Source organism: Camelus dromedarius, chromosome 9 (assembly GCF_036321535.1).
Source record: "Camelus dromedarius isolate mCamDro1 chromosome 9, mCamDro1.pat, whole genome shotgun sequence".
Lineage (NCBI taxonomy): Eukaryota > Metazoa > Chordata > Mammalia > Artiodactyla > Camelidae > Camelus > Camelus dromedarius.
The window spans coordinates 1360900-1387118 of NC_087444.1; the positions used below are offsets into that span (position 1 = coordinate 1360900).

Consider the following 26219-nt stretch of genomic DNA (forward strand, 5'->3'; position numbering starts at 1 on the left):
AGCCAGTAAGTTTATGAAAAAGCACCCAATCCCATTTGGAATCAAGGAAATGCATCCTCCAGAAGGGCCACAAGTAAAAAGGCTATTAATACCAAGTGCTGGTGACAACACAGACCTACAGGAACCCTCCTATTCTGCTGATGGGACAGGAAAACAATTCTTGCACGATCTACTAAATTTGAACATATATACACCAATGACCCAGCTATTCTACTTCTGGTGTATACCCCACATGAATATTGCACACGTACCCCAAGGAACAGTTACAAGAATGTTTATGGCAGCATTACTGAATCCAAGTGTCCAACAGTAAAAAGACAGTGAAGAAATAACACAAGCAAGCTGCAGCCGTACCTGATAACACACACGGATCTCCCAGACACAATGCTAAGTAAAATAAGAGACAAAATAATACTACTACATAATTTTTACTTATATAAAAGTCTGAAAACAGGTTTTTTTTTAAAAAAAAAAAAAAAAGCTATATTCTTTGAAGCCAGGTAGTGGTCACTGTCGGAAACAGGAAAGGGAGAGAGGCTGGGAAAGGAACCACAGGGGTTTCCAGCTGCGGGCAGTACTCCATTTCTTGATCTGCGGTGGTCACGCAGTATTTAGTCTGTGATGACTCACTGAGCCATAGACTTCGTACAGGTTCCTATATGTGTTATATTTCAATTTTTAAAAAGACATGGAGCATTATCTTTTACATGCTGCATATGCAAACTAGAGAAGGGTAATTACAAAAATACTTTAGCTATTATGGTATTATAAATCAATTATTTAGGAGTAAAAATCATGTCTAGGGACATCGTTACTTTCCACATCTTACACTTCAGGATCCTTTACCTAATAAAGTAAAACAAATAATGTACATTTAAAAGGGACTGCCAGAGTTTTTAGGATGTTGCAGGAAGACATCAATATATTTAAAATGTCTGTTTTCCCTTATGTTTCATTTATTTTGACCACTCAGGAAAAAAAATCCCATTTCGTAGCTTTATAAAGACAAAAAAATACAGCTTAGAAAATATTAATATTAAAGGAAAGTTAAAGATGTTTGTTTCTAACATTAAAAATATATTTTCCTGACATCTAGACACATAGAGGTTTAAGGCTTAATGTAAATAATGCTGAAACTAAAGGAGCCTTCCATCAAAAATTATACACTTCCCTCCTCACCAAACTAAGGCTTTGTTTATGTTTTTATATTCCATATGCCATTTTAATAAAATGCAATTTTACAACACCAATTATTATTTTACTTACAAAATAATCAAACATTTATAATATTAAGCTGCTTAATATCAAAGAGATCCCCTCTGATTTTAAACATTTATGTGGAACAGCGTTCAGTTAACAGCAATCTGATTTCATTTTTAAGCCAAGTAGTGCCACCAAGTGGCAGCAAATTCTTTTTTCCAAACTACCACTCTGAAACAATAGAAAAGGTTATGCTGGAATATAATACTGGAATGGAAAAATCAATCTTACAATAAATTTTAGTAAATAAGATTGTAGAAATATCTTGGTATAAAGGTTTAAAAACGAAACAAAGTAGGTCAATCTTTTTTTTAAAAGTTTGTGTTACTACGATAGTCTTACAGTTTCAAAGTTAAATTTTTCATAGAAATAAGGAACTATAAATATAGTGCTACAGCCTTTTTATTGCTTATTTTTTAATTCCGTTTTTTCTTTAGAGACTTAAGTTGCTACAGAAATGAATGAAACACACATAGAGAAAGACCTGAAGCTTTTATAACAATCTGCTGCTCCTGCTCAGTGCAGGGAGAGTGAGGGGAGCAGGAAAGAGAAAAGGAGAACCTCCTCCTTTCAGACAACGCCTGCGCTAGTCTGCCAGGAGCCCTGTAACGACGTTTTCCAGGCTGGGGGACTTGAACAGAACTTCACTGTCTCACAGATCTGGAGGCTGGAACCCCCAAACCACGGCGTCTGTAGGACTGGCCCCTCTGAGGGCGGCGAGGAGAGGGTCCGCCCCAGGCCCCTCTCTGCTTGGTACACACCCCCTACGCTGTTCCTAACTGCCTTCTCTCTCTACCTGTCTCTGCGTCCACACTCCCCCTTTGATAAGGACGCCGGCCACAACTGCATTAGGACTCACCCCAATGCTCTACCTTTAACTTGATTACTTCAGTAAAAACCTCATCTCCAAACAGGGTCCACTTTTAGGTATTGGGGAGAGGACTTCAACAGCTAATCTGGGGTTGGTATAATGGGTAGGAGATTCAAGCAGGACCACCACCCTTCTTATTTCTATACTTTAGATAAGACTATTTTCTTATTTAAAATGAAGACAAAAATAGCTCGTAAAAGTTGTTAAATTATAGAGTACTTGTGATACTTTGACTTATAGTAAGAAACATGCATTTGGTCTTTCCGTTTCTGGCACAGAGCTCCTAAAAACTTTGGAATTCCCTAAGTGATGAGAGCTATAAAGGCATCTTTTGTTATGATAATAGAGACTTCTGGAAAGCACCTAAGGATGGGGACTGGTTGCTGGAGGAGTCAAACTTGTGATTAGAGGACTGGAACTTTCAGTCCTACCCGCAATCTACCCCACCTCTTAGGGAAGGGAGAGGAGCTGAAGGTTGGATCAATCATCAATGGTCAATGAGTTAATCAACCATGCTTATGCAACGAAGCCTTCATAAAAACCCAAAAGGATGAGGTCTGGAGAGCTTCTGAGCTGGAGAACATGTGCAAGTCCTGGGAGAGGGGCCCAACTGAAGAGGGCGTAGAAGCTCTGTGCCGGCTTCCCACACACCTTGCCCTGTGCATCTCTTCCATCTGGCTATTCCTGACTTACAACCTTTTATAATAAACTGGTAATCTAGTGAATAAATGGGCTTCCTGAAGTTCTGTGAGCCACTCAAGCAAATAAATTGATCCTAAGGGGTAGGGGTGGGGGTCATGGGGAGCTCTGATTTAGAGCCAGGTGGCCAGAGGCACAGATAAAAATTTAGACTTGCAATTGGTGGCTGAAGTCCAAGGACGGGCTCTGGAAAACCTCCAATCTGTAGCCCACGTGTTAGAAGCACAGATGACAACCTGGGCTCGCAACTGGTGTCTGAAGTGTGCGTGTGTATTGGGAAGAGCAGTCTTGCGGGGCCGACCCCTTACTGTGGGGTCTGACGCTACCTCTGGGTAGACAGTGTCAGGACTGAGGTGGACTGTAGGGCACCAATCGATATTCGGATACATGCCTGGTTGGGGGGGGGACCCTCCTCTTCACACACTGGAATTGGGTTCTGAACTCAAGTGATACTATCTTAATTTCATGAACGATTACCAGCAAAAGAAATGACTAAATTCAGTATGAAGCTATGCATATAAAATATCAAGGTGGTGAGTGCTGTACAGTTCACGTCCAACCCAACGATAATGCACTCAGTCCTAAAGCTCACCTCCTTACCCTCTCGCTCTTCTCATTGCACCTCAGCTACACCGGCCTCCTAGCCAGCCCTGGACCAGGTCCCACATACTTTGTATTAGCAGTCTCTGCCTGGAGTTCTTCCTCCAAATATACGTGCAGATCGGTTCTTCCAGTTCTAGTTAACCCCTGCTCAGTTCTTCTTAGACCATCCTGCATAAACCAGCACTCCTAGTCACTCTTTACCCTCCTTTCTGGTTTTATTTTTCTTCACGGTACTTACTGCTACCTGAAAGACTGCATAGCTATTTCCTCTCTCTCAGGACATAATCCCAAGTCTTTACCATTGCTCGGCCCTGCCTACCTTTCCTTTCTGATCATACACCTTCCTCCTAGTGGCTCCCAGGGACTCAGCCACACTGGCCCTCTCAAACTCCTCAACATATTCTTCCTCCCACAGGACCTCTGCAGATGCAGTTTCTTTGGTCTAGAATCCTCTGCTCTCTTCTCCCCAGCCCTCTATCACATAAATTTAGTTAAAGCTCAAACATCACTTACTCTGGGAAGCTTTCTCGAACACTCTGTGTCAACTTCTTTTGTCATATGCTTTAGAAGAACTGTTGTTTTCAGAGCACTAATGTCTTTCAAATATCCAGCTGATATAATAATTGATTAACATATCTCTCCCAGTGAACTGAAGTTCCAAGAGAACAGGCACCATGTCTTCTGTTGTACACGTGGTGTTTTTGAGCCACTAGAAGGTGCTTGAATATGTAAGAAGGGACACAGACAAAGCAGGCTAACTACAAGTGAACAAGAAATCATGCAATCAGTCAATTTTGGAAATTAAACAAAGCAAACGTTCTTTTTATTACCTTCAGCTGTTTTATCCAGACACACCGCATGTTTCTGGGTAGACTCTCCCTAGCTATCATTCTGTGCACAATGAATTCTATATAAAATAAGTCAGAAAAAGACAAATACTGTACAGTCTCACTTACATGCGGAATCTAAACAATGCAAAGCAAAACAAAACAAAATCCAAACTCATAGAAAAAGAGATCAGATTTGCAGTTACCAGAGGCAGGGGGTGGAACGAAGGGGGAACTGAGGGAAGGTGGTCCAGGTACAAACTTCCCGCTGTAAGGTAAGTAAGTACCAAGGACGTAATGTACAGCATGATCACAGTTAACGCTACTACTGTGTAGTATGTATGAAAAGTTGTTAAGTAAATCTCATCATAAGGAAAACACTTTTTTCTCTTTCTTTGCTTTTTCTTTTTCCTTCCTATAGTGTATCTATAGGAGATGACAGATGCTAATAAAGCTTATTGCAGTAATCACTTTAAGCGCATTTTACAACCACTATGTTGTACACCTAAACTTATACAGTGATGTATGTCAGTTATACTTCAATAAAACTGGAAAATAAAATAAAAATGATAGAAAAAAATCAACATGTAAAAATTAGCCACATTTCCATCCAACAATGACCACCCCCCCCAAAAATTAAGACAACCCACTTAAAATGGCATCAAAAAGAGTACAATATTTAGGAATAAATTTAACCAAGGAAGCTAAAGATTTATATGATGAAAACTACAAATATTGCCAAAAGAAAGTAAAGACAACAGAAACGAGTGGAAAGACGTTCGGCGTTCATGGGTTGGGAGACGTTATTATTAAAATGCCAATACCACTCAAAGCAGTTTTAATACAATCCTTATCAGAATCCCAATGGGGTTTTCTGCAGACACAGAAAAGTTCACCCTGAAGTTCACATGCAATCTCAAGGGATCCCAAAGAGCCAACAACAATCTTGATAAAGAAGAACAGAGCTGCAGGTCTCACACTTTCTGATTTCAAAACTTACTACAAAGCCACGTTAATCAAAACAGTTTGGTACTGGCATACAGACAGACATACAAATTAATGGAATACAAAAGAGAGCCTACTCTTCACATACAGGGTCAAATAATTTTCGACAAGGATGCCAAGACCACTCAATAGTGAACAGATAGCAGCCTTTTCAGCAAACAGTGCTAGGAAGGCTGGATAAACACATACAGAAGACTGAAGCTGGACGTTCACCTTACACCACGCCATGGTCTGAGTGCTGATGCTCTCCCTCCAAAATTCATACATGGAAATCCTGATGCTGTCACTTTGAGGTAGGGCTTTGGGAGTGTGATTACATCACAAGGGCAGAGCCATCAGGAATGAATTGAATAACCTTATAAAAGAAGTTCTAGAGCACTCCCTTGCCCCTTCTGCCATGTGAGAACACAACGAAAGGTCTATGACCCATAAGAGGGCAACTGTGCTGGCACCCTGGTCTTGGACTCCCAGCCTCAGAATTATGAGAAATAAATTTATCTTGTTTATAAACTACCCAATCTGTGGTATCTTGTTAGGCCAGCACAAATGGACTAAGACACACTGTATGCAAAAACTGACTTAAAACAGATAAAAGTCCTAAATGTGAATGAAAAGTATAGAACTCTCAGAAAAAAACATAGGGGCAAAGCCTCATGATATCAGATTTGGCAATGATTCCTTGGATGTGACACCTAAGCACAGGCAAAAAAAAATAGATAGATAGGTAGATAGGTAGGTAGGTAGGTAGAAAGAAAGATAGATAGATAGATAGATAGATAGATAGACAGACAGACAGACAGACAGACAGACAGACAGACAGACAGGTAGGTAGATAGATGGATAGATAGGTAGATAGAAAAATGGGACTATATCAAATTTTAAAACTGTGACTCAAAGGACACAATTAGAATCAAAAGACAACCCATGGAAAGACAGAGTATATGTTAGCAAAACCAATATAAATAACAGATTCTTCATCTGAAATTAGAAAGAATTGATACAATATTTTTCAGGTGCTAAAGGAAAAGAACTATCAATCACAAATCCTATATCCAGTGACACAAGCCTGCAGGAAAGAAGAGGAAATAAAAATATTCTCAAAGAAAACCTAAACTAAAAAAATTGTCATTAGCAGACCTACCCTTAAAGAATGTCTAAAAGAAGTTCTTCAAACAAAATAAATAATAAAAGAAAAAAATCTTGGAGTATAAGGGAAGAAAAAACAATAAAAAGAACAGAAATATGGATACATAAGACAGACTATGCTTTTCACTATAAATTTTATAAATTATCTTGGGTGATTAAAACAAAAATTATACCATCTGATACTCCAGACAGGTCAGGAAGGGAAGGGGAAGTTAAATGGAAGTGAGGTTTCTAGACTTCACTCCAACTGGTAAAGTGTTGACATCAGTGGACTGTTAATAAGTCACATACCTATATTTACACAGACAGAAGAACCACTATGAAAATTAGAGATATGGTCAAAAAAACACTATAAGTAAATCATAATGGAATCCTTAAAAAACTGTTCAAGTAACCCATAAGAAGGCAAGAAAAGAGAAAGAGGAACAACAACTAGAGGAAACATAAAAAATTACCTTAAATGTAAATAATATATCAGTCAAAAGAAAGGAAATGACAGAGTGGGTAAAAAAATACAACCCTCTTATATGCAGCTCACAAGAAACTCACTTCAAATTCAATGACATAAATAGGGTGAAAACAAAAGAATGGAAAAAGATAAGCCCTGCAACCATTAATTTAAAAAAGAAGCAAATGTGGTTACATTAATACCTGGTAAAACAGAAATGGGAACAAAGAAAATTACTAGCGATCAAGAGGGACATTAAATACTGGTAAAAGGACCAACCCATCAGGAAGACAGAACGATGCCACATGCGTATATGCCCAACAGGACCTCAAAGCACTCTGAACAGAAACTGGTACAGCGGAAAGAAGAAATAGACAAATCTACAATTGTTGTTGGAGACTTTAAAAGACGCCTCTCAGCAACTGATAAAACGACTAGAAAGAAAATCAGCAAGAATTAAAAAATCCACACACAACCAACCAATAAGATCTTACTGATACACTTAAAACACTCCATCTAGCAACACAGGAATACGGATCTTTTCAAGTGTCCATGAAACACTCGTGAAAATAGACAACACCTTCAGCAAAAAACAAATCTGAACAAATGTAAAAGAACAGTAAACATATACAATGTGTTCTCCAACCATAGCAGAATCAAACCAGACATCAGCAATAGAAAAATAACAGGAAAATCTCTATCAATTGAAAAGTAAACAACGTACTTCTAAATAATCCATGGCTCAAAAATACTCAAAGAAAATGAAAAAACTCAATTAAAATAAAAATACAACTTATCAAAATATGAGAGATGCAGCTAAAGCAATGCAGACAAGGAAATTTAAATCTATAGCATGAAACGTTACATTCAAAAAGAGAAATGTTTCATATCAATAATAGAAAAAGAATAACAAAACAAACCCAAAGCAAGCAAAAAAGAGGAAGTAATAAATATAAGCAGAAATAAATGAAACTGAAAACAGAAAAACCACTGAAACAAAAGCCAGTTACAATGAAAAAATCAATCAAACAAACTCCCAGCAAAACTGACAAAGATTAAAAAAGATAAAACTTACCAATTTAACAATGAAACAGGGGATATCACCACAGACCCTATAAACAGCGCAAGGAGTGCTTTAAGTATATCAATGTAACACCAGCTTCAGACTGAAATTTGTTCCCTCCTCTTCTATTTTCTGGAAAAGATTACATGGAATTGATGTCAATTTTTAAAAAGTCATTTAAAAAGGTTTTCTAATTTGGAATTCTCCAGTGAAACCATGCTGGCCTTTTGCGGGAGTTTTACAATTCTAAATAGTCACTGAGCTATTAAAGGTTAATTTCACATTAAGTGAGTTGTGTGGTTGGCTGTGCTTTCCAAGATATCAAGCCATTTCATCAAACTGTTAAGTTTGTATGTGTGAAGTTGTCCTCATGATGTTTGTATGGTCTGTGGTAAGATCTCCTGTCATTCTCTTTGGCCTACTGATGTGACAGATTATACTGTTCTTTTTTTTCTTTCAATTGTTCAATTAACTTCACGTATCTGAAATAAATCCCAGTTGTGATGTATAACTTTTTATACACTTGATTCAATTTGCTAATATTTTTGTTGAGAATTTTTATATCTACTTTCATCAGAAATATGAGTCTATATATAGTTCTGTTTTTTGGAGATGCTATCTCTGGTTTGGTATCACTGTAATACTACACCTGAAAAGCTTGTGGGGCATCTAGAAATCCATGCCAGTGCCCAGGGCAGGATGTATGTTCAGAAAAGACCTGAAAAAACCCTAAGATTCCACCTCTGGCTAATCTCTGAGCCCTAGTGCAAGTAAGAAGTGAAGGCTAAGGCAGAGTTGTAAAACATCTGGCTAAGAATTGGAGGAGTGCCTGAAAATAAAGTCAATTTGCAATGCCTGAAAAGGTTTTTTTCCTTAAATTTTTTATTTTCTTTTTTCCCTTATTTTTTGGATACAGGCATTTTAAGGAAATTTCTGACAAACCAGTAGGTGACCACAAACTAAAGGAACAGAGACTTCAGAGACACATGACAAAATACAATTTTAAAAGTTTAGAAAACCCACAACTACAGGTCAAGTAACTACAAGCAACCCTGAGGAGAGGAAAGAACCTGATTTCTAGAGCTACCACATTATAATATTTAAAAGATCCAGTTTTCAAAATAAATTACAAGGCATGCAAAACACAAGGTACATCTTATCCATAGGAGAAAAAAATCAATAGAAATTGTCCCTGAAGAAGAACAGACATGGGACTTACTAGACAAAGCCTTTAAACTGACAGTTATAAATGTGCTCAGAGCGATAAAAGAAACCATGGTGAGAGAAGTAGAAGAACCGGGAGAACAGGTCTCTATATAAAGACTATCAATGAAGAGATAGAAATAAATCAAACAAAGGTTTATTAAAAGGAACCAAACAGAAATTCTGGGGCTGAACAGTAATTAAATTGAAAAATTCACTAGTGGGCTTCAAAAATATATTTAAGCAAGCAGAAGAAACAATCAGTGAATATGAAAGTAGGTCAACTGAAATTATGCAGTCTGAGAAGTAGAATAAAGAATAAAGAGAAAAGCACGGGGTTAATAGACCTATGGACCAATACACTGAGAATTAGAGACCAAGAAGTAGAACAGAAAAAGAGAAAAAAAATTTCAAAAATTAATGGCCATAAACATCCAAAATCTGAAAAGGCATGAATCTAATCAATCAAAACTCAACAAACTCCAAGAAGGATAAATGCAAAGAGATCTAGACTAGTCACGTTAATATAAAATTGTCAAAACCCAAAGACAAAGGATGAATAACAAAAGTAGCAACAGAGAAGTAAAGGGTTGTATACAAGTCCTTATTAAAATTAAAAGGCAATTTCTCATCAGAAACCATGGAGACATGAAAGCACTGACATGATAATTATAACGTGGTAAAAGAAAACACCTGTCAACCAATAATTCTATACCCAGCAAAATTATACTTCAAAAATGAAAGAGGAATTAAGACAGTCCCAGATAAACAAAAGCTAGAAAGTTCATCACTAGGAGACTTGCCCTACAAATGTTAAAGGGAGTCCTTCAAACTGCAATGGAAGGATACCATATGGTAACTCAAAACCATAAAAAGAAAGAATAAAGAAAGGCAACTACATAGGTAAATATAAAAGCTGATATTATAGTATAAAGATGTAACTTGGGACAGTAACAACAAAACAGAGGACCAATGGATCTGTATGGGAACAGTTCTTATACTACTGAAACAAAGTTTGTATTAATTCAAACTAGATTATTATAAATTTATGATTTAATTATAATTGCCAATGTAAATACAAGAATTTAACTGAAAAATACACATAAAAGGAAATTAGAGGGAAGTCAAAATGATGCATAACAAAACAATGTGACAGCTGAGGGCTTAATTTCCAAAATATACAGACAGCTCATACAACTGAATAATAAAAAAACAAAACAACCCAGTCAAAAAAATGGGCAGAAGACTTAAAAGGACATTTCTCCAAAGAAGACATACATATGGCTGATAGGCACATGAAGGCATATGAAAAGATGCTCAGCATTGTTAATTATTACAGAAATGCAAATCAAAACTACAATGAGGTATCATCTCATATATCCCTCATGAAAACTGACGCAAAAATTCTCAACAAAACACTAGCAAACTGACTTCCATTGCACATTAGAAGGATTATTACACCATGACTAAGTGGGATTTGTTCCTGAAACACAAGGATGGAACATTTTCAACATACGAAAATCAAGCAATGTAATATACTACATTAACAGAATGGACAAAAACGTTACCACCTCAACCGACAGAGAAAAACATCAGACAAAATGTAAAACCACACAGGAGGAAATAATAAAGTTCACTTATGAACAGCAAACAGCAAATACCGTACTAAACGGTGAAAGACAAAGCTCCCTCTCTAAGATCAGGAACAAGACAAAGCCGTCCACTTTTGCTACTCCTATTCCACAAAGGACTGGAAGTCTCAGCAAGCGGAATTAAGCAAGGTGAAGAAATAAAAGACATTCACAAACAACAAATGCTGGAGAGGGTGTGGAGAAAAGGGAACCTTCCCACTCCATCAGTGGGAATGTAGTTTGGTGCAGCCATTATGGAAAACAGTACAGAGATTCCTCAAAAGACTTAAAAACAGACTTACACGATCCAGCAATCCCACTTCTGGGCATATATCCAGAGGGAACCTTAATTCAAAAAGATACATGCACCCCAATGTTCATAGCAGCACTTTTTACAATAGCCAAGGCATGGAAACAACCTAAATGTCCATCAACAGACAACTGGATAAAAAGGTACAATGGAATACTACTCAGCTATTAAAAAAAGAATAAAATAATGCCAGTTGCAGCAACATGGATGGACCTGGAGACTGTCATTCTAAGTGAATTACGTCAGAGAAAGTAAAATACCATATGATATCACTTTAATGTGGAACCTAAACAAACAACTAACTTATTTACAAAACAGAAACAGACTCACAGACATAGAAAACAAACTTATGGCTATCAGGGGCAGGGGAGGAGGTGGGAAGGGATAAATTGAGAGTTCAAGATTTGCAGGTACTAACTAAATACAAAGTAGATAAACAACAAGTTCATACTGTACAGCACAGGGAACTATATTCAATACCTTGTAGTAACTTGTGGTGAAAAAGAATATGAGCATGAATATATGTATGTTCATGCATAACTGAAACATTATGCTGTACACCAGAAACTATACAACACTGTAAACTGACTATACTTCAATAAAAAAAAAATCTTTGGGGGAAAAAAAAATTCAAATTGGAAAGGAAAAAAATTATCTCTGTTCACAGACAACATGACCTTATGTAGAAAACCTGAAAGTTAAACTAATAACCTAGAAGCACATAACTACCGAAAATGACTCAAGGAGAAATCTGAAAAGACCTGTAAGTAAAGAGATTGAGTCAGTAATCAAAAATCTCCCAGAAAGGAAAAGCCCCAGGCCAGACGGTTTCACTAGTGAGCTCCCCACCGGCATTTAAAGTGGGGTTACTGATGACTCTCTCTCAAATTCCACCTAAAACATGAGGGAACATTTCCCAACATGCTCTATAAGGCCAACATTACACTGACGTCAATGCATCACGAGGAAGGAGAACTAGAGACCAGTATTCCCTGGTAATAGAGACGCAAAGATCCTAAACAAAATAAAGCAAACAAATCCATAACCTACGACAGTGATTATGTATCATGACCACCTGGGATTTGCCTCAGGCGTTGAATGGTAGCTCAATATAAGAAAATTTAAAAATTAACCAGTGTAACACCCCACATTAACAGAATGAAGAGCACAAACCAATTGAGCATCTATCAATAAATACAGAAAAAGCATCTGACAAAAATTCTACACCCTTTCATTACAAAAACCTTCAATAAAGTATGAATAGAAGGGAAGTTCCTCAGCCTGATAACAGATACCTATGAAAACTCCACAGCCAACGTCATACTTGATAGCAAAAGACCGAAAGCCTTCCCACTAAGATCAGGAACAAGAGAAGGATGTTTGTTCTCCCCACTTCTAGTCAACATTGTGTAACAGACTGCAGTTAGAGCACAAAATGCAAGCAAAAGAAATAGAAGGCATTCAGATTAGAAAAAAAGGAGAAAGCCATCTCTACTTGCAGCTGACATGATCTAATTTAAAGAGAACCCTAAAAAATCCATACTCAAAAAAATCTATTAGAGCTAATAAACAAGACCAGCACAACTGCAGCAGCACACAGTATGAATACAGAAAAATTAGCTGCAGTGAAAAACCTGAAAATGAAATTTAAAAAACAATTCTAAGCTCAGAACTCTGATGGGTCCTTCAGACTTTGTCAAGGACAAATACATATCTTGAAATTCCTTTCCATAAATAGTAAGTCTTAGTGATTTGAGCAAGTGAATTCAATTTATTCCAACTGTTATAAGCAGTAAATTTATATTGTAATACCTAATTCATAACTAAGTTTTGAAGTGAAGCTATGAAATCTCTAGTTTTGTTTGTTCATATGTCTGTGCACTTTATAGATATGAGATGTCTCTACTGTTAAAAAATATCAAAATTAAATGTATAAAAGAGCTCTATTTAATTGACTTAGAAGTACATACTTACAAATTAAATATTCCTAAAATAAAAAAAAAATTCCATTTACAATAGCTTCAAAAAGGAAAAAATAGTTAAGAAAAATTTGAATAAAGAACCAAATTAATACTAAAAAACTAAAAAAAAAAACAAAACAGTTTCCTTTAGGAAATTAAAGAAGAGTAAAATAAATGAAAAGATACCCTGTATCCTATGCAATTACAAAGTTTAATTTTAATTAAATCTGATGATAGGTGTGCTTTTGACTAATGACTTTTACAAAGATTAAAATATCAAGCTATAGAATTCTGTTTTACATAAAAGGATATGGAAATCTCATTCTTTATCATCTTTCCCTACTACAAATTAGAAATGCAAAATACCTTAAATATACTCACAGGGAGCTGCTACAGCCAAGTACCTATAAAGTGCCAATTCTCTGTTCAGGAATTACCTTTAAAAAATGGGGATGGGGGTGGGGGGTGGGAAGGGATAGACTGGGATTTCAAAATTGTAGAACAGATAAACAAGATTATACTGTACGGCACAGGGAAATATATACAAGATCTTAAAAGTAGCTCACAGAGAAAGGAATGTGACAATGAATATATATATGTTCATGTATAATTGAAAAATTGTGCGCTACACTGGAATTTGACACACATTGTAAAATGATTATAAATTATTAAAAAAAGTTTAAAAAATTAAAAAAATAAAAAATAAAATAAAAAACATCTTTGTAGATACAAGAAAAAAAAATGGGGATGGAGATTATTTGCCTGTCTTTAAATTTTCCTGTTTGCTTCTGATCAGGCATGAGATAATTCTGGCCCCAAAGTAAGCACTATAAATAAGTTGTCACATTTCTGTAGAAAACCACCTTGCTTTGTCCATGTTCTTGAGCCAAGTAATTTTCCCGTTACCGCTACAAAGTTTCATAATTAAGGATTCAGAGTGCTAGTCACTATACATAGCCCAAAGACTTTTCCTTTCTTTGAATCCCTGTCATGGTCTGGAGACTCCACATTTCTAAGACGGCAATGCCACCCCCTAAAAGCCACCTACAGGGTCAGTGCAATCCCTGTCGCCGTCCCAACGGTGTGTTTGTCAGAACAGGAATGCTGATCCTCAAGTCCACATGACAGGGCGAGGGATCCCAAACAGGCACACAATCGTCTTGAAAAAGAAAAGCAAAGTTGGAGGACACAGCCTCCCAAACCAAACTCGCTCCACAGCTACGACAACAGACACCACACGGACACAAGGAGACACCAACGGAGCAGAACCGAAAGCACCTGCCTGACTTTCAACAGGGCTCACCAACTGGGAAAAGAACTGTCTCATCAACAAGTGATGCTGGAGTAACCGGATGCCCACATCCAACGGAATAAAGTTGGATTCCTACCTCACATCATCTACACAAATTAATTCAAAATAGATCAAAGGCCTCAATATATGAGCTAAAATGACAAAATCTTAGAAGGAAACATAGAAATAGGTCTTCATGACCTTGGATTTCACAATGATTCCTAGATATGACAAAAGCAACAAAAGAAAACATAATAAATTGAACTTCATCAAAATCGACAACTTTTATGCATCAAAGGACATTAAGAAAATGAAAAGACAATCTATAGAATGGGAGAAAATACTTGCAAACTATTTCTCTGATAAGGGTCTTGTCTGTAGAACACATATAAAGAACTCCTACAGCTCAACAACAAAAAGATGAACAATGCAATTTTTAAAATGGGTAAAGGACTTGAATAGGTATTTCTCCAAAGACAAGTTATAAATGGCCAAGAAGCACGTGAAAAGATGATCAGCATCATTAGTCATTAAAGAAATGCAAATGAAAATCATAATAAGATACCACTTCATACCCACTAGGATGTCTATAATCCAAAAAATGAAAATAGTGAGTGTCAGCAAAGATACAGAGTAATAGGAATCTTTGTACGCTCCTGGTGGGAATATAAAATGGTGCAGTCATCAAAGAAAACAGTCCGGTTATTCCTCAAAAAGTTAAAATTATTGCATGACCCATTAATCCCACTCCCAGAGGTACGTAACAAAGAATTAAAAACAGAGAGTCAAAGGTCCACAAACGTGTCCAGCAGCACTAAGTACAGTGGCCTGAAGGTGTAAGCAACCCACACGTCCCACCACAGACGAACAGACGAGGAAACCAGCGTAGTCATGCAGCAGAGCATCATTCAGGTGCAAACAGAAATGAGGTACTCATATGCTCCGAAGTGCATGCACCTCAAAACATTATGTGAAAGAAGCAAGACACAAAAGGTTACGTATTGTATGATCTTATTTATTCTATTTATCTGAATAAATAGAATAGGTAAAATCATAGAGATGGAAAGCAGACTCATGGTTGCCAGGGGTTGGAAGGAGGGAGGAATCAACAGTGACTTCTCAGCAGGTACAGCGTCTCCTCCTTGGGAGTGATGAAATGGTCTGGAATTAGTTAGGGGTCATGGTTGCACAATATTGCAAATCTACTAAAAGGCCACTGAATTGTATACTTTAAAATTAATTTATTTTAGGTGAATTTTACCTCAAAGAAAAAAAAGCAATTGCATTTTTATATACTAACAATGAACATACAGAATCTGAAATTAAAATCACAATACCACTTACAATCAATCCAAACAAAGTAAAATACTTAGATATAAACTTAACAAAACACATAAAATATCTGTATGCTGAAACTACAAATGCTGATGAAAGCGATCAAAGACCTAAACAAACGGGAGGCTGGAGATTCAACACAGTAAAGATTCCCTTCTTCCCAATCTGTCTGCAGGTTTGACCCAAATTCCACCAAATTTCAGGAGAGAATCTGACAGACACACATAAGCTTATTTTAAACTTTGTAAGGAAAGACATAGATAGGCCTTAGAATAGCTAAAACAATCTTGAAGAATAAAGTGGGATGAATCATTCTACCCTAAATTAAGGCCTACTATACAGAACAAAGGAACAGAACTGAGAATCCAGAAATAGAGCCACACAAATATGCCCAACTGATTTTCGAAAAGATCTAAAAGCAATTTAACAGAGGAAAGACAATCTGTACAATAAAATGGTGCTGGAGCAACTAGACACTCAGAGGCAAAAAAAAGAACCTAGGATTAAGTCTTAGTAATTTATAAAAAATTAATTTAGAATGGATCACTATGAATTCAAATGTAAAATGCGAAACAACAAAACTTTTAAAAAACAAAACAAAAAACACCTGTGGGATCTAGGGTAAAGAGTTCTTAGACTTCACACCAAATGTACAATTCAAAAAGGAAAAATTGACAGACCTCTTAAAATTTAAAACTTTTGCTCTGCAAAAGACCATGTTAAGAAGATAAAAACACCAGCTACAGACTGGGATACAGTATTTACAAACCCCGTATCTGACAAAGAACTAGTAGGCGGAAATATATAACTCTCAGAACTCAATAGTTAAAAAACAAAAAAACTCAGTTAGAAAATGGGCAACATGAATGGAAATTTTGCCTAAGAGGATATAAAAATGCAAATGAGCTCAGGAAAAGAGGTTGAGCACCATTAGCTATCAGGAAAACGCAAATTAAAAGCACACTGAGGCACCACTACACACCTTTAAAACAGGCTAGTGGAAACAAAAGTGACACCACCAAATGTTGGCAAGGACGTGGGGAAACTAGATCACTCATACATTGCTGGAAAACAATTTGGCTGTTTTTGATAAAACTAAACATGCAACCAGCATGCAATCTAGCAACTGCACTCCTGGGCATTTATTCTAGAGAAACGAAAACTGATGTTTACATACAAACCTGTACACAAATGTCCATCTTAGCCTTATTTATAGTAGCCTCAAACTGGAATTAACCCAGATGTCCTTCAACAGGTGAATAAATGTGCTACACTGAAATCGTGGAAATAACCTAGCAGTGAAAAGGGATGAACTAGTCGATACACACAGTAACTTGATACACACAGTAACTTGTAGGAATCTTGAGGGAATCGTGCTGATTGAAAAAAAGTGAATATCAAAAGATTACATCCTGTATGATTCCATTTATACATTGTTGAAATTATGTCATTCTTGAAATGACAAAATTATAAAAATGGCAAACAGGGATTACAAGGGACTAGGGATTGGAGGAGGGAAGGAAGCTGGTTATGAAAAGCCATCCCCGTAAGGGTTCTTGTGAGGGAACCGCGCCGTAACTTTGACTGTATGAGTATCAGTACCTTGGGTATGACATTGTACTGCAGTTTTTGCAAGATGTTACCATTAGGTAAAGGTACAAGGGATCTCTGTGTTACTCCTTATAACTCCACGTGAAACTATAATTGTATCAAAATTAGAAGTTAATTTTAAAAGTGTATTCTCTTCAAAAATGCCAAGATCATTAAAGAAAAATAGAAGATGGCAATAAGGACATTAATGAAACAACTGGTAAAGTTTTAACATGAGCTACGTATGAGTCGGACAGACAGTAACACTGTATCAACGCTGTATTTCCTGACTTTGATAAGTGTATGGTTTTATAAGACAAAGTCCCTATTTTTAGGAAACAGACACTGAAATATTTACAGAGAAATGGACATGATGCCTGCAAATTAGTCTCGTGACAATAAATAAGCACGTACAAAGGCACAGCAAATGTGGTAAACTGTTACCTGGTGAATCTGGGTCTGAGTGCAGGAGTCCTTCACACTACTAGGAACTTCTTTAAGTGTGAAAGTGCATCAGTATTATTTTTTTCTAATTACCAATGGAGGCAGGGTGGGAACCAATACTGCATTATTGCTCCAAAATAACCTGAGGGTGGAGGAGAAACGGGTGAGAGTCTAAATGAGGTCACACCTTATATTTGATTATTGCTTTTTGTGCGTGGTTTCTCCTCTTCACAGCAAAATTGTTCCACAGCTCTTATGAGGCAGCGTGACAGCCTTTAAGAGCACAGACTCCAAAGCGAGGCTACCTGATTCAATTCCCAGCCTTTCCAGCCCTTCCAGCCCTTCCACAAGTAAGTCAATTGAACTCATTGTTCCTCCATTTCCTTTTCTGAAAACTGAGGATTGAGTTAGTATTTTATAAAGAATTTATAAAAATGCCTGGCATATGGTAAGCACATGCAAATGTTAAATAAAAGAAATCTGGCCTAATCATGGTTTTGCTTTTAACCAATCAGACAAAAAATATCTGCTTGCTTATCAAGTGTAGAGACAGTAAACACCATGTACACTTTTGTTTAAGAAATAAACGTAAGGTTGTCATAGTTTCAGTCAGCCAAAACACGTGAGAGCCTGTCAGCCGCAGAGGGTGCCGCAGGAGATGTCATTTAGTATCTCACTTATTATTTGTCATGCTTGCAAGTCGCTGAATCAATAGGTGGTTCACCTAGGAACCACTTCAGATACACAGAGAAAGTGACCGTTTATGGACTACGTCACCTCAAGACAGAGGCAAGAGTTAAGCTGAACCTTCTCGGATGAATCAAATTTCAAGTGCATAGATGAACTGAGGATTAGAGTGGTGATACGAGTTAACTCTGGAAGTGTCAGAACTTTCTAAGAACAGTGATAATCAATTAAGCTACAATAAAATGCTTATTTAAAAAATAGTAGGTGATAAAACTATTAAACTTGATGGGATTGTGGGTTTGAAAGCTCATGGATGTAAGATCTAAGAATTAAAATTTATCCTTAAGGAGCTGTTAAATGGTGTTTTTTTCTGAACAAATAATATAGTTAGGGGAACTTCTTAAAAACTGAGTCAAATGATCTTACACAAATGAAGTGAGCAAAGACACATTCACAGATGAATACAATAGAGAGGGTAAGCAAAACAGCAACAGGAACTAAAAGAAAAGATAAATACACGCTATACTGACAAAGTAAAAGCAAAAAGACCTAGTAACTGACCACATCCGTAAGCGATGTAAATATTCAGACGGATTTTGGTCTCAACGACAAGAGAATGGGGCACTGGCAAGAACGAGTTTTGATATAAAGGTAACCAATTCAGTTTAAACACGGTGATGTGAGGAGACATAAATGAAAATGTCCAAACTGATTACGTTTTCAGTAGGAGACATGTTTCAATGTCATTAAAAATATTTCTGATCAGAAAGTGAAACATGTTTGTTGGAAGTGAAGTATACAGAAGGAAGGCAGTATAAATATGAATGGTTACAGGGTAAATTAAGGAGGGAAAATATTATATTACTCAAATAAAAGTACAATCTTTTAAGTTGGAAGAACTAACTTGTCTGCCACTCCTGTCATTTGGCTAAAAATAAAATTTGATTAGATATTAAACATTATATATAAATACTGACTATTACTCAACAAATGTTTATTGAGTACCTCTGTGCCAAGAACCGCTCCAGATGGTGAGTATACAAAGGTGAACAAAGTAGGCAAGGTCCTTTTTCATAGGACCTTTCATACCTTCTATCCTAATGATTTTCTGAATCACAATTAACCTAAAGACTTCATGACCATTTTAACCTATACTCAGGGAGGAAAATATCTACATTATAAAATATTATCAGAGTTCACATATAGCTAGTATGTATTAGACACTATTACTGGAAACTCAAGATTTAAACACATTGAAATCTTAGCTATTAACACATCTTTAGCTATTCAAGTATCTGTGGTAAGACTGGTGCCATCAACTATGATTAATTGTTCATTAATAGTATTAAATCTTGCTTAACTAGGAATAAGCAGAGACCAGAATCTCTAATAAAAAACAGTAGCCCAAAAATCTGTATGAAGCAAGTACTTTTTCAATAATCTTTAATATATAAAGATACTTTGTAATATCCTATAGAGAGATACCACAACAAAAAATAAACCTGTAAAATACTATGAAGAGTTAATGCTGATGACTCTCTGTTCTCTTTAAGCTCCAGGTCTCTTACAGGTACCCAAGCGCCACCTGACATTTCCACTCAGGTGTCTGGAGCCACTTCAAGCTCAGTACAGCTAGAATCGAGCTCTTGCTCTCTATAAACCTGCTTCTTCCCTACAGCTTCTATCTGTGAGCACCGTACCACTGCCCAGATCAGAAACACGGATATTTCATCCTCAGCGCCCTCCTTACTCTCCTACCACCAGTCCCATTACAATTAACCACAAAGCTGATCTATTTTGTTGTCTAAATCTCTCTCAAATCCAACTACATCTTTTCCATTACCATTACTCTAAAGTCAGACCAGCAACCTCCCCCTGCTAACCGGTCTTCTTGAATCCAGTCTAGCTTCTCCACCAATCTGTTGTCTCCATTTTAATTCTCCACATTTCTAAAACCCAGATGTGATCACATCACTTCCTCACACGTAAACTCCTTCAATGGTGTCTCATCACTCTGTTAATCCAAATTCTTTAAAGTGATTTACACCCTCAATAAAGTAGCTCAAGCCTACCGTTTCTCATCTCTTGGCACTAGCCTCCCCTCCCACCCTCACCCCACGTCAACTCTACACTCAGGCACACCACATTTCTTCCCGTTCCACCAGTCTTCCCTTTCTCTTACCCCTCATCCTTTCCACATGCCATTTCCTCTGCTAACAACCGTCTTTCCCCAACTTTTTATCTAGATTAAGTCACCAACAGTTCCTCCAAGTTTTAGTTTAAGTGTCACTTCCTCTGGGAGGCATTTTCATATTTCCAGTCATTCAATAAACCTTTATTAAATGCCTGCTATGAGTAAAGTACTGTCCTAAGTGCTTATATACTAATAAATAAAACAGACATGGTCCTTGTAACCCAGAACAGACTATCACAACATTAATCACATTTGATTATAATTACATATTTAGTCATCTTTCCTCCTCAGACTATTACCTGGTATCAAGTATGAGTTCCAACCAATTTAACTACAAACACCAATTACAAAACAATGACTAGAGCAACAAAACACGAAACAAATGCTTACTGAACACCATCATGTGGCAGGTAGGCCCACAGTCCTCAGCCTAGCTAGAAGACCCTGAAAGATTTCAAATGTCTGCTTTAACACTCATCTCAAAAGAACAGCAGATCAGAGGTCAGAAGGCCGAGGTTCTAATTCTGCCTCTGCAATCACCTCCCTGACCTCAAGCCATTTTTTTTATTACGAACCTCATACCCTTAACATGCAATATTATGATTTAAATTAATCATCAGTATAAAGCCATTCACAGTATAATCTGTCTCTATTTGGGATCAAAATCAGGCTTGGTAGAAAAGTTTGAAAAAGTCAAACAAGGAAGAATTCAAGCAGTGAATTTCAGGCCGTAGTAAACTGTAAACTGGAGCACAGCTAAGAAGGTGCCAGCACCTCTGACAACACGGACATCCAACCAAATGAGACTGTTTTACAAACAATCTCTGGAAATTAAAGTAAGGTCTTTACATCCTCTCTGTCCATTCCTTCCCAGGGTCATCCTACCATCAGAATTCTCTTCTTTCCTTCAGAGCACGACTCAAATGTCACCCTTCTTCTGTGAAGCCTTTCTCATTATCTTCTTTCAAAATTCCTTTCTTAGTCCCACTACACATATCAGATAGTATTCTGTTCATGACTTATAATTAATTATATAGCACTGAGATTCTAACTGCCAATGCATACTCAACATACAGCATAGTGCCTAGAACATTAGGTTTCAATAAAGGCTTACTGAATTGCCTTGTTTTATTTAGCACCATTATTTATTTATAGTTTAGACCTACTACAGAGGGCTAAACTATAGCAATTTGCAAAATTGTTTGGTTTGATGGGGCAGTTTTATGATTCACTGTTTACATATTTGAATGACATTTGCCTCTTAGCCTTTAACTGCTAAGTTGAAAACCACTTCAGATTTGGGTAGAAACTTTTACAGTAATTACAAGCTTTGATGAAACTTTCTTTGGAAAAATAGATTGACAGGTCAGCTTCAAGGAAGACCAATGCAGCCTACTTAACCCTTTAAATACGTGAAACAACACAGTGACAACAAGGACAAGTTTCAAAAGATGTACATTAAGAGATACAAACACATCCAGGAGTAAAGGCACCACACTGGCAAATATGCAAAAAATAAATCATAAGCCTAAAAGAAGGCGATATCTTAATCCTTAAAAATAACTGAGAAAATCATCATAAAAATGTTAAGGATTTTCTCAACTCTTTCTCTGGCCTTAAATTTAGTAGTTTCTAGAATTAAAGAATTTGAAAAAAAGAGTTCATTGACTTTAAAGCTGGAAATGAGGCTAAAATTACAGCCTATCATACATGCTAAGGGCAGTAAAAATAACAAACAAGGAAAGTTTTCAAATGCTTGAGTTGCAAGAGAACAGATTTTGGCAGCATGCTATCAATCTAGACTTAAGTAACCTAATATTTAGTAATGGCTTTTATTTTCTTTTCACAGATGATGTTAATTAGTTTGCAGCAACTATAAAGAAATTCATCATAAGAAAATATTTACCCTAAATAAACAGCTTTATGAAGGGGGCAAAGAGGACAAGCATTCTGATTATTCAATATTAAGTAACTGAATACAGTACATAAAACATGAAGGTATGTTAATTAATGAATTTAACAAAAAGGAAAAAACTTTCACAAATTATTTGTTCTCAATGGAATTAAGTTATGATAAAAGTGACACTTCAAGCCTTTGAGAAACTCACAAAGAAATGCACAAATAAATACCACTTTTCACTGATTAGACTGGCAAAGGTTAAAATATTGGTTAATACAGGGTATGGGAAAATAGATATGCTCAAAAACTGCTAAAAAGAATATTAAGTAGTATGATCTCATTTGCAATATATGTCAGAAATTAAAGTGCCCGTCTCCATTGACCCAGCAATCCACTGCTACAAATTATCCTAAAGACGCTCTCACACAATCACAACGATATAGTTAAGAATATTTACTGCAGCATTGCTCATATAAGCAAAAAAAGTGAGGTTTATCCTAGTGTCTATCAATAAGAAAACAGTTATATTACATGTAGTGCAAATACCAAGAAAAGTCCAAGCTACATTGGTAAACAGAGAACAATGCAGATACTTTGGTAACTTACGGGGAGTACAGTGGTGAGCAAGAGAAGGGAGTTTTACTTCTTATTTTGAATATTTCCGTACCATTTGCTCACAAGCATGTGTGACTTTCACATAAAAAATAAAGGTCTGAAAACACTGAATGTACTCAGCAATAGATTTGGAAAAGGTTGAATGTACATGGTGCAATCTCATCTAGAGTGAGACACAGATAATTTCATTAATTAAAAAGTTTTCTTTTTTACAGTACAGCAAAGGACAGCACAGCCACAGTGCTACTAAAGAAACAGAAGCACAGAAAGGTTAATTTGGAAATTAAGGAAATTAAGTTAATATAAGACATTCATAAATAACTTCAAACCCTTGGATTCAGGAATTCTGCAAAATGAAAAAGCTCAGTAGCAGCTGGCTGGTCAAATACTGAGTTCAAACTGAAGAGGAAGAGTCTGAAACTGACGTATAACCATCAGCCTCCGAGAAGAGAAAACTGGTCTGAAAGTTCTTAGAGACACATAAGTCAAGCAACCTCAAGGTTAAATTTCTCTGAATATTCAAATTTTATGAACAAAAAAACTCAATACACTTCACATCCAGGATGAAGGAAAAGAAATAATCGAGGTCCTACACTCAATAAGAACCTGTGTCCAAGAAAATCTTTGCAGGGAGATGGAGGGAACAGCATGAGATGAGGTCAATGCCCAACTCTGTGTTCAACCTTTATGGTAGAAGTGGCAGAGAGGAAAAGTAATAAATTGATCCCAGTGGGGAAGAACCTCTCCTTGCTCTGGATTTGCTAGAAGGCAGTAAAGCTTCCGGCATAAAAATCCCCCTGGTGACTACGGCAGCCAACTCAACTAGCCGAATGTCAAACCAGGAAGAAGAAAACTAGTGCAAAATGCTTTACCATTTTTTTTAGTTTCATTTCTTAAGAAAATATATTATTTATATAAATTACATATCTATAACGATAAAACAAAATCTTTAAAAATACTTCTCAGCAAACAGCCAGCTTCCTAAGCTATAGGAATCGAGAATGTTACCACAATTTCAGACTATGATTCAATTTCTTCCTCCACTTCATCAATTTTTACCCTTAGGAAAATGAGAAAAAGTTTTCTTCACCTCTTAAGAGATCTGACCAATCTTCATAACATTCTACTTTGTATTAGTCTAACACATTTTTTAAAATCTTTAAATTAAGAAATAACTAGTACAGACTCACAAAGAGAATACTATTAGTAGCGAACACTCCAATTTCCATAACATGGATTAATGCCTTCATTTAGAAAGAGTAATCAAAATCAACACTGACACTCGATCTTCCTTAAGGTACGGACCGAGAACATTGCTTTACTAGCCACTGTATTCCAACTGGAATGAAATTTGAGTTGGAGGATAATTCACTTCTCTTTCTAAAATGCCTATACTGCTACCACTGGACAGCCTTCCCTGGCTCTTTCCCACCGTCCAACAGCAACTGAAGTGCCAATACCTTCATCCCTTCCAGCCGGTATTCTGAACCCCTATTTGTCAGAGAGAGAGCTTTGTTGGTTGTGCTGTGTTTAACAACCACTAAGCACACACAGTCTTCTGGCCCTGCACCACTAAGATAAGGAAGACACGGATGTTATCCACCTTCAAGGAGCTCACAGCCTAAGGGAAAAGACAGACTACTGCAGTATGGCCAGGTCTTGCTCAAAGGACAAAATGATACTTGAGAAGGACTATTTCAGGAGATAAGCTGACAACCAGGAGAGAGGACACTGGCAGCTGGGGAGGCAAGGGGTTGAGGAAGAGTGACAAAATACACACAGAACTAAAACTAAGAATATGAACACCATACCTAGCTTACTGAGCTAATTCTAGGTATTCTGGAATAGCTGCAGTGAGATCATCAGATGCCAGGTTATGAGTTTATGCCTTATTGTGCAGGTGGTAAGAGACAATGAAGGAGATGACTAGAGGAAGGAAAGCAGTGCAGAAAGTTGGCAAGTGAGATCAGAGACTTGGAGAATATGATAAATAAAATCATAGAGAAAACATAAAAAGTCTATATTATATTCATATAATGGAATATTACTCAGCAATAAAAAATAATGAACCACTGATAATAAAAACATGGAGGAAACTGAAAAGCAGTATGTTGAATGAAAAAAAGCCAGATACAAAAGAGTACATATTATATTACATAATTCTGTGTATATAAAGTTCAAGAACAGGCAAAACTAATCTACGCTGACAGAATTCAGAAAGATGCTTACCTTAGGGGAAAGTCTATTGGATTAGGAATGAAAAAGCAAGAGGAACCTTCTAGACAGTAACAGTGTTCTACATCTTGAATTACATGGTGGTTATACATATGAACATATATGTAAAAACTCATTCAGCTTTATAAATTTTACTATACGTAAGTTTTCACTTAATAAAAATGTAAATTATACCTTAGCCAAAAAAAGAAAAATGTATATATCATTGTGGCAGAGTAAAATCAGAGTAAGTTAAACCAGTTTCTTCCCATGAGCAATATTTAACTTACAGGAAATCAGAATAAACATTCTAATAGACATTGCATATTCAACTAGCAAGCAAAATCACTAGAAGACTTTACGTACAAAAAGTCTGGATTCTTCACCTCTTCAGAAAGACACATAGGTAAGTGTTCCTTGTAATAAAGGCTGTGAAAGTAAACTTTCTAAAGAAAAAGAAATAGCTCACTATTAACCAAAAAAATAAAAATGTTACAGACAGCAGCACCTACCTCGTGGGAGACACTATAAAGTAGCGAGGCAGGAGAAGCACCTAACACAATCCGCGTTCTCCAAACTACCGCTGTGATCATCACCACATAACAGCAATAAAAGGAAAACTTTTCTTTAAACGATGCCTAAACCACTTACTGAGAATATACTATTTAATTGCACATCACACAACTACAGCACTTCTCATCCTGGGCGCTTTTTTTAAAAACACTGAGCTCAGCAAGTTTTTGACAGTTGAAACATCTACGTTACAGAAAGACTCAAATTAACTACAATTTAATCAAACTATTCTTCTTAATCTACTTATATCCTGAAGCCATGTTCACTTACCAATAGACAGTAAATTTATCTTTTTATATTTCAACAGTTTATATTATTAAAAAGCATCCTTTCACATAACAGACCAAAA

The 26219-nt window shown here is 36.5% G+C and overlaps 1 protein-coding gene across 15 annotated transcripts in view; it reads right to left on the reverse strand.

The window, feature by feature from the left end:
• The window catches only part of ZNF644 (zinc finger protein 644), a 98679-nt gene that overhangs the window by 38426 nt on the left and 34034 nt on the right, over positions 1 to 26219 (reverse strand). For 2 of the 15 annotated variants that reach the window (XM_031457562.2, XM_064488692.1), the window contains one exon: positions 7935 to 8054. The exons of 10 other annotated variants lie outside the window; for them this stretch is intronic. The gene's annotated coding sequence lies outside the window, so the exon portion shown is untranslated. Of the gene's footprint in view, positions 1 to 3946; positions 4192 to 7934; positions 8055 to 17687; positions 17830 to 26219 lie in introns of all 15 variants that reach the window. 3 more of the 15 variants (XM_064488695.1, XM_064488694.1, XM_064488693.1) reach the window with 3 other exon arrangements.